This window comes from Neovison vison, chromosome 11, assembly GCF_020171115.1.
Source record: "Neovison vison isolate M4711 chromosome 11, ASM_NN_V1, whole genome shotgun sequence".
Classification (NCBI taxonomy): Eukaryota; Metazoa; Chordata; class Mammalia; order Carnivora; family Mustelidae; genus Neogale; species Neogale vison.
The window spans coordinates 3,082,294-3,092,823 of record NC_058101.1 but is presented as its reverse complement, the minus strand read 5'-3'; positions in this window follow the sequence as shown (position 1 = coordinate 3,092,823).

The window sequence follows — 10,530 nt, the reverse complement described above, 5'->3', positions numbered from 1 at the left end:
TCTCTGGTGGACAGTCCCCGTCGCAGCCACATTTTTCAGGTGAGAGAAATACTGCCGGTCAGGATTACGCGCACCTGAGTGAACAGAGACTCTGTCCTGCTGCAACAGGACAAGGATATGGAGTTGCACAGTCCTATGACAAGTTATATCGAATACACTGAAAGAAGGAATGCTCCTTTTCTGAGTCTAATAACGCCGAGATGACTTGTCATGAAGACGACGAACGCTCTGTTTCAAGGCCCCTCCCTTGCACACACCCCTTCCAAGTTCAGGAGAACTTTAGAAGTATATTTCTATGGCGATAGATTTTATAAAATTTGTGAAAAAAAATTGTAAAGAATTCTATGGAGACATAATTAATATATAAGAATCTGGACATAATTAATGTATATAATTTCATGAGTTTAGAGATATGCAGACATATGAAACCATCACTATCACCAAGGTAATAAACATAACCATCACCTACAAAAGTTTCCTCCTGTCCCTTTATTTTTTTTGTCTGTTTTTTGTGTGGAAAGAACATGAAATCTACCATCTTAAAAAATGAATTGTTAACTGCAGATACCACGTTGTACAGATCTCTGGAACATGTTCATCTTGAATAGCTGAGCTTCATACCCATTTAACAACAGTTCCCCATTTCCCTTGCCCCTCAGCCCTCAGCCACCCCCACTTCCTCTCTGCTTTTCCGACTTCGACTACTTGAGATAGCTGGTATCAGTGGCATTGTGCAGCTACTTACCCTCTGTGGGGGGCTTACTGCGCTGAGCGTCACGTCTTGCTGGTCAGTCAATGTCGTCACTGGCGGCAGGGTTTCCGTCTTCTTTTTTTTTTTAATTTGAATACAGTTGACAGATAATGCTAAGGTAGTTTCAGGTGCACAGCTTAGTCATTTGAAAGTTTACCCGTTGTGCGATGTTCACCACGAGTACAGCCACCATGTGTCCCACCACGTCACTCTTCCGATGTCACTGTATTCTTCACGCTCTGCTTCTTCTTCCTGTGACTTGTTCATTCCATAACTGGACGCCTGTGCCTCCCACTCCCCTTCCCCCATGTTCCCCACTCCCTCTACCCCTCTCTCCTCTGGCAACCATCAGTTTGTTCTCTGTATTTATAGTTCTGATCCTGCTTTTTGTTGGTTTATTCATGTTTTTAGATTCCATTTATAAGTGGAATCATATGGTATTTGTCTTTCTCAGTCTGACTCATTTCACTTAGCCCAATACCCATTTTAGGTCCATCCATGTTGTATCAAATGGTATAACCTCATTTTGTATGTCTGTGTAATACTTCACTGTGTATATATACCTCATTTTCCTTATCCATTCATCTTCTGATGGATACTTGGGTTGCCTCCATGTCCTGGCTATTGTAAATAATGCTGTGATAAACATAGCGGTTTACTTATCTTTTTGAGTTAGCATGTTTATATTCCCTGGCTAAATCCCCAATAGCAGAATTATTGGATCATATTGTATTTCCTTTTTTAATATTTTGAGGTACCTCCATACTGTTTCCCACAGCAGCTGCACAAATTTACATTCCCACCAACAGTGCACAAGGGTTTCTTTCTTTCTATATCATAGCCAACACTTTTTGTTTCTTGTCCTCTTGATTTTAGCCAGGGTTTTTTTTTTTTTTCTTTTTTGAGGCTGAATAATATACCTCATTTCCTACCCAGTTTCTGTCAACTGACACTTAGGCTGTTTCTATATCTTGAACAAGTGAATAATACTGCAATGAACACAGAATGCAGACATATCTTCAAGATCTTGATTTCGGGTTTTTTTTCCCCCAAATCTACACATTTATTTATTTACTATTCAGTAAGTTTTAGTCACTGAGGGGTACAGCATTACATGGATTCCGTGGCCAATGGCTTTTGCAGGAAGGTTGCTTTGGAATTTGGCACAAATCATGCCACTGTTTTTATAAGCATGAGTTACCTTTCCCCAGATTACACTGGTTTTGTTCACTTTGCTACCAGGAGTCACTGTGTTGTTCTCGGCTTTGTACACATAAGCACATCTCTTGCCTAGATAGAATTCAGTTTCATCTTTGGAGCATAAATAACTTCAACTTTAAGAAGGTCTGTATGCTTCCCTCTGGTTCTGGAGACCCCATTCATAGCCAGCAAAAGTGGCCTTGGACCACAGCCTTCTAGATACATTTGTCGTTTTAGGAGCCCTGTTCCGAGCAGGCCTCCATAGGCTCCAAGACGGTGGACAGAGAAGAGACCATTGTTAGGGATATATACTCAAAAACAGGATTCATGATCACACAGTAGTTCTATTTCCAACCTCCTGAGAACCTCCATATTTACTTTCATATCAGCTTTATCATTTCACATCCCAACCAACAGTGTAAAAGCTTCCCAGTTTCTCCTCATCCTCACTAATACATATTTTGTGGGGTTTTTTGATAATAGGTATCCTCACAAGTGGTATCATGTTGTGGCATTCCTTGATGACTGTGATTTAAGCACTTTTTCACATACTTCTTGGTCATTGGAATGTCTTCTTTGAAGAAATGTCTGTTCAAATCCATGGATTTTTCTTGCTTTGTTTTGCTACTGAGTAGAAGGAGTCCCTTAATTACTTTGGATATTAACCCCTTATCCGATACAGAGTTTTCAAATATTTCTCTCATTCCGCATGTCACCTTTCATTCTGCTGACCGTTTCCTTAGACGGGCAGCTGGTCATTGTCCCTTGTCTACTTTTGCTTTTGTTGCCTGCACTTTGGTGTCGGACCCAAGAAAATCATTGCTGAAGCCAATGTCAAAAACGTTTTCCCTGTTTTCTTCTAGGAGTTATGGTTTCAGGTCTTAAATTTAAGTCAAGAATCCACTTTGAGTTGAGGTTTTTTATACAGTGTAAGATAAGGATCTAACTTCACTCTTTTGCACATGGATATGCAGTTTCCCAACATCCTCTGTTTAAGAGAGTACCCTTGTCCTATTGTGTAGTCTTGGTACACCTGTCAAAAATCAGTTGGCTGTATAGGCATGGGTGTACGTGGGGATTCTCTATTCTGTTCCTTTTGCTTAGCTCTGCCTTTATGCCAGTATAAAGAAAGATATTTTAAATGCAACTGATTGAACACTTCTGCATCTTTCCACTCTAGCTTCCCTTCCACCATCCTTTCCTGGTTGACACTGGTCATGATAATTTGGGGATCTGGCTAACGTTGACCAGGGGTACATTTAGCTGGACTTTACTGAAATATATTTATGTTTACAGTCACTTCTGTATTTAGTTTAAATCATTACTAACCATCCCATTTTAGAAATGTCTTTCTATAATTCTACCACTCGATGTGCCAACTTACCTGGGGTTCCGACATGAAAGCACAGAGCCAGAGTTTGCAGCATAAAATGAGGATGTCCTATGGCATCTGGCATCTCAAATAAGAGGATAATACAGAAGAAATACAGTTTAAAACGCACTGAGCAAGGGACACCTGCGGAGCTCACTTGGTTGAGCATCTTACTCTTGGTTTGGGTGCCGGTCATTATCTCAGGGTTGTGGGATGGAGCCCTGTGTGAAGTTCTGTGCTTAGCAGGGAGTGTGCTTGCCCCTCTGCCCCTCCCCCTGCTCATGTGTTCACTCTCTCTCTAAAATAAATAAATTACTAACTTAATTGATAAATTTAAAAAATGTACTAAGCAGGAAGCTAACCTGTGGAGACCTCTACTAGCATCACATATGTAAAATCAAGCAGAGGCTTTTGTTCTCATTAGTACTTAACCAAAACAGGCATTATCCTCATTCAGAAATATATTTACCGGTGCAATTTATACAATTATAAACCCATAATAAGTTTTTTTGGTTCTTTTTAATGGAATTGTACTTCATAGAAAATAATAAGGGTCCATGTATCTGAAGGACAGAAATCTATAGCAGTAACTTCAAATAGTAAGTACAATTATGTGTGAAATCAAGCATTCCAAAACTCTCACTTATCAATAATAAAAGAGAAAACTCAGTTATGTTAGATCTCTAACATATGTTAGATCTCATAACATAATAGATTGTATCTACAATCTATTCTCTTATTATTCTCTATTTTGCTATAGAAAAATATATGGTATTGCATATCATATACATATGTAAAAATCCTAAAAAATTTTTACAGGAAAGGCAATCAAAGTTTCTTCAACAAAAATGTAGGAAGAAGGGGCACCTGGGTGGCTCAGTGGGTTAGAGCCTCTGCCTTTGGCTCAGGTCATGATCCCAGGGTCCTGGGATCGAGCCCCGTTTCGGGCTCTCTACTCAGCAGGAAGCCTGCTTCCTCCTCTGTCTCTGCCTGCATCTCTGCCTGCTTGTGATCTCTGTCTGTCAAATAAACAAATAAAATCTTTAAAAAAAAAACTTTAAAAAAAAGGTAGGAAGAAAGCATTATAGAAATGCCAGTCATTGATAAAAACTCACATTGCTTGTGTTTTTCTGAATTTGTAAATATTCGTGGTATTTGTCAACTTATATAATTTTTCCAGTTTCTTTATTTCTTCTAACAAATATTTAGTATTATAACCTAATTTTTTATTCCATGTTTTGTATTCTCGTTTTTACTGAAGTTCTCCAAAATGTACAACCTTCAGGTCACATAAAACCTAGGTCCTTCACAAAGACGAATTTTAGTATCTACTTGAATAATATCCTATTGTGTGTCACTGTAATGTGGAGCAACTTGAGAGATGATAATTGCACTTATTAACACAACATTTCCGTATGCTTCCTTCCAACAGAATAGTTCTGAATTAGTAATGATGGCACTGAGGGCCAGCATTCAGGCAGTAAGAGCCACATCAACGCAAAGACTTACTTTAATCGCCCTTCTAGATACAAGTATCCGGAGCGCTCACCATCTGTTGGAGAACCACTTTGGGTCTTCCAGTAAGTGCATAACATTCCTGAGGCGGAGGAGGGTATAGAAATGAGATACATCTAATACTTGCCTTCACGGAGTTCACAGTCTCAACAAAAGAAAACAGTAAATGGAACACAAAATTAAGATATGAACTCTATGTCAATGCTATGAACTAAATCATGCCCCTCCCATTCAGATGTTGAAGCCTTAAGTCCCAGTATATGATATTTGGAGATGAGGCCTTTGGGAGGGGACTTAGGTTTAGATGAGGCCATGAGGGCCCTCATGAAGGGTTTTATTCCGTTACGAGAGGTATCAGAAAGTTTGCACTCTCTTCTCTTCACTGTGGGAGGAAGGCAACTGACTGTGAGCCAAGAAGAGAGCTGTCACCAGAACACAATTATGCAGGTACCCTGACCTTGGGCAACCCACCTCCACAACTGTGAGACAATAAATTTCTACTGTTTAAGTCACCGAGCCTACAGTATTTTGTTAGGACATCCTGACAGACCAATACGGTTATCAAATGTCGATTTTTTTTTTAAATTACAACCCACTTTAAGGCAGAGATCATGACCCAACACACACACACACACACACGTGCACGCACACACACAAATACTTACACTTCCAATATGTTATATATACACTCTCCATAGTTTTCTTTCTTTTTTTTAAACTATTTTATTTATTTATTTGACACAGAGAGATCACAAGTAGACAGAGAGGCAGGCAGAGAGAGAGGAGGAAGCAGGCTCCCCGCTGAGCAGAGAACCTGATGTGGGACTCGATTCCAAGACCCTGGGATCATGATGTGAGCCGAAGGCAGAGGTTTTAACCCACTGAGCCACCCAGGTGCCCCTCTCCATAGTTTTCTATTCAAACTCGTTTTGTAAAATGCTGGTCACAATCCTATTAATTGATTGTATAACCTCCTAATGGATCACAGCCCATCATTTGAAAAGTTCTGTTCTGTGTGACTATTTTGTCCTATTATGCGTTGACTTAAAAACCCATTAATATAAACTGAACAAAAGCCTCCATTAGCTTTAATACTGAGTGAAAAAAAAGACACTGAAATACTGACGGACCCCTTCTGCCAATTATTCATATTCATATTTTTATTCACATACATTGTATCAAAGGCCTCAGCTGTCCCTCTGTCCACGTGCGCATGTACACACGCACCAGAACACACACACACACAGCACACACTCAAGTTTCTCTCCTTCTATCCATACGTTAAATTTGACTGTTTCGGTGACAACTGCGACGAGAGCCCCCCAGCGCGTCACCGGAGTCTGAGTGACGGGGTTATTTCAGCGGCTCTTCACCATCCGAGAATTGCACTGAGCCACAAGAATGTTCTGACAGGACTTGGCAAGATTTTCATTATATTCAAGATTGTTTATTCCGTTGGCAAATGTATCATAAAAGGGTTTGGCTCTTTTCTAAACTACACTGGGCATGTCTGTGTGTATTTGCACACGTGTGTGCATGTGCACACGTGTGCACACATATGTAAATATTCTGTAACATATATAATCACTGATGAATACATAGAAATGTTTTCTTAATTATTCAATGGTAACATTTGTGCCTGCATTATTGTAATGATCAATAATTATTTATTCACAAACTACATCACGTTGATGGAATGAATAAAGCTAAAATACCACCTCCTTACCAGAACACTTGTCTCTATTTAAAATGCACTTTCCAGCCTCTGTTCTGCATGTTTTAGAAGAAGATGACCCACAAGAACAGGTACAGTCATAGTGTAAACACCAACTATGTTTTTTCTATCATTGCATATGTATGAATTTAAATTTATTGAGCCCATCACCATTAAGTACAGAAGGCAAGATGAATTTCTCACTGAAATGAGATCCATGTGTCATAGGGAAAAAAGTGTCTACTTGCTGAATACACAGATCTTAGCTACGTTTGGAACACAGGTTAGTATAGATCTCTCCATGAAACTGATTCTAGATTTTTAGTAAGTAGGAGACAGTGTCTTAAACTAGTTTTGATGAACATAAAATTGGAACAGACAATTGCAGGAAGATTCCATAACTCACTCCTCCACTTCCGTCCATTAGCTGCATCTTACAAGGGTGAGCTACACACTTTACAATTAACAAAACATCATCAAAATTTTATGAACAGAAGTCCACAGTTTACATTAAAATACATTCTTTGTCTTCACCATTCTACAAGTTAGACAAATGTGTAAAGTTGTAAGGACCTATTTAGCCAGAGCGACTCCAACTCTGTTAAACAGCCATTTTGTTGTTTGTGCAGTAAAACTTAAACTGACCCTGCCCCCCCCGCCCCCCGAGAAACTTACTTAGAAGCAAGTCTGGAAAACCAGTAAAATATGGTTGGCCAGTTCCTAATAACAGAGCCCAGAATACAAGGCCAGGTCAGCCAATTCCTGATAACAGAGCCCAGAATAAAAAGACGAGTCAGGCCAGGTGAGACATCCAATCAGTAAAAAGCACACATATTGTCTGCCTAACCAACAAAGAATGTAAACCCCGCCTTTTGGGTGCCAAACTTGAGTGCCAGTTCTGACCAGAGTAATAGGTTTGTTCAAACAGCTACCTAGGGTAAATTGTAATTCAATTGGCCACTGGCATGTGGCCTAACTTGACTATGCAATGTTACAATATCATTGGCCACCGATGTTTGGCCAGGCTTTTGCTCAATAAAAGTTAGTCTGTGAGGCTGGGAGGGGTCGCTCTCTTCGGAGACGGCCCTGGCCGTTCAGTCTGCCTTCTAATGCTTGGCATAGAATAAAGCTTTGCATAACTTTCACCTTGTCTCAGTCTCGTTCCTTTGACAACAGACCCAACAATGTCAAGTGTTCCCATTCCGGTAACGGACAGAAATCCATGCACCAAAGTTCATGGAGCAGTATTCCTGATAGCCGTAGACAATATGTTTTAAAATACAAGGAAACTAAGAAGCCTCTCTTTTCCCAGTAGATGATCCAAGGTTTCCTCAATTCATTTCTCTCCGCATCTGATGGGAAAACAATACAACTGCCCCTCCTCTCCGTATTTCTCTTGGCCAGAATTTGCCTGATTCTTGGCTCACTTTGGTCATTTCAAGAAGGGGCAGAATCCATGTGGAGTTAGGGCGTGACCAGCAACTTAAGGGCATCCAAGAGGTCCCTGGTGTAAGTCCTGGAATCACGCACAGCAGTCAGCGGTAAAACTAGACGCTCCCAAGCCCGCACGTGTGACGGCGCCAGAGAGCCCCATGGATCCGCCACAGAGATGCTTTGTCAGGTGGGGGTCAAGAGATGGAGGGAGCGAGGGGGAAAGAAGGTGGGGGTCAGAATTACACAATATCACAACCTATCGTCATTCATCCCAATTCATCCCAATTCATCCCGGGGTGAAGCCAATTTGTGCCTGGTACCTTCTGGATGACTGAGAAGACTGATAATCGCCTTATTTTACAAATTACTAATCAAATCTAATTACTGCATTTTCCAAACTCCCAAATATCCATTTTTTTCTCCATCTCCGTAGTTCCTCTTTTCTGTAATCCATATTTTCCATAAATCCCAAGCTTGTTTTCCTTGTTCTTTCCAGTATAACTCTTTCAGGCTTTGGAACTGTGTGACACGCTCTTCCCTCTGACTGGGATGTCCCCTCCCTCCCTGGCAGGCCACTGCTCATCTCTAACAACCAAGCGCAGGTAATTCTCCTTTTGTGCATCCCTGACACCCGAGCAAATTCACTCCCTACTTCTTACCACGCTGCAATGAGTCGCATGAGAGTCTCTGGTCTTTCTCTTCTTCCGCTTCTGTCAGACTATGAGCATCTTGAGAGTGGAGGCTGCGTCACACTTACGTTCCCTCTTCAGCGTCCCTGACAGAATCTGGCTCCAGGGTGCTGAACTGATGAACCGATTGATCCACTGATTAACGTGTGTGTCTCCACCCTTCTTGGGAGCCCGGCTTTAGCGTGACGCGTTGGTCTCTGTCCTCTCTGAATTTTTCAAAATGTACTTATTAAAATTTCATTAGGCCACTTTGCACTTCCTTTGAAGTCCATGTTCTTTACCTAAGATCGAAGCAGGCCTCATGATCTAGTCTCACTTGAGAACTGTGATCACCGACGGCACACGGCACCATCCCCGGGAGTACCTTTGCATTACATTGGTGGCTTTGAACGATCAGACACAAGTTCTTCTGAAAGCTGTCCACCACCACTAGTATCTTTATTTCCTAACCGAAGGACTTCTCTAGTAGAGCACGCATCTCTGACAAGTCCTAAGTCAATGACAAAGTCAAGACGAACTCTGTGTCAGTTTCTGCTGAACTGGAGGATGCTTTCCTCTCTAAGCAGACATCGCTGTCTGAAGACACAGCATTTTAATTGTTAATGGTCCCAGAATTAACATTATTTTCTCAGTAATGACGTCCCAGTGACAGAGGGATTACTTGTTCCTAAGTGCTGATTCTCTGTATGTTTGTCCAATATGCCATACCAGGAAGGACATAAAGTGCTCTTATATTTAGTATTTTTTATTATTTTTTTCCGGGCTGAAATTTGGAACTATTTCTCCTGTGGTAAAACTCAATTGTAATTTCACTTTGTTTTGTTTGGAAGACAGAGACAAGGTTTTCCTTATTTTATATGTGGATATAGACCTATTACAATACAAATCAAATATAATTCCTAACAAAAGGAACCTTTAAAAAGGAATCTTATTCATTTTTTTCTCTCAATTCAGTGATGGAACATTCCAAAAAAGAGCCCAGCAAGCTTGAGCCACCTTGTTTAAGAAAACTAAAATTTACCAGTCTTATCTGTAGATTCATGGGAAAGAAAAGTTATAATTATATGTTAGCACTTTGGGGGCCTCAAGCCCCATTTTGGAATTTTTCTGCAGGGTTCCCTGTAACATGACTCTGTCTGCTTTTCTGATAGAAAGGCCAAGCTCTAAGGTTTTCCTGAGGAAGAATCCTGGCAGTTTTCACCTTTAAGTTAGAAGAGGTGTATCCCCCCAACCCCAATTCCACTGGCTGACAATGAGACTATAGGACGGGCAATTTCGTAACGGTTCTAAAGCAGGTTCTGTTACCTTGTCCTAGAGCTCCCTGATCCTTGGTTCTATCTTTCTCTTGAAGATCTCTTACATCTACTTCCTCAGCACTCTGTTTCTCCTCCCACCTTCTGTTAACGTCCTTTACATCTCTTTATATCTAGGATCACGGACTAAATTTGGAGACAGCTTCCTGATCCTGCATTCCCTATGCCCTAAAATATCTTTATCGCTGCCACAGAGAATTCCCAGGTTAAATGAAGAATATTTCAACAATCTATACAAGAAATGAAACCTGGACCGAGTCTTAGCAGTGGAAAGGAAAGGTTCTCATTCGTGAGGCATTTCAGAGTCACGATCAAAATAATTTGGTGCCTAACTGGGGGGTGATAGAAAGGGAAGAAGCTATTAAGCAGAAATGGAAATCAGATAGCTCTGCTAGTTATCAGTTACTGCTTGACAGGAGAGGGTGTCAGGTGTGTGTGTGTGTGTGTGTGTGCGCGCGCGCACGTGCATGCACGCATGTTATCATGGGGAATCCATCAAAACAGCTAAAAAGAACCAAGGGAAATTTCCTATGTTAAGATTA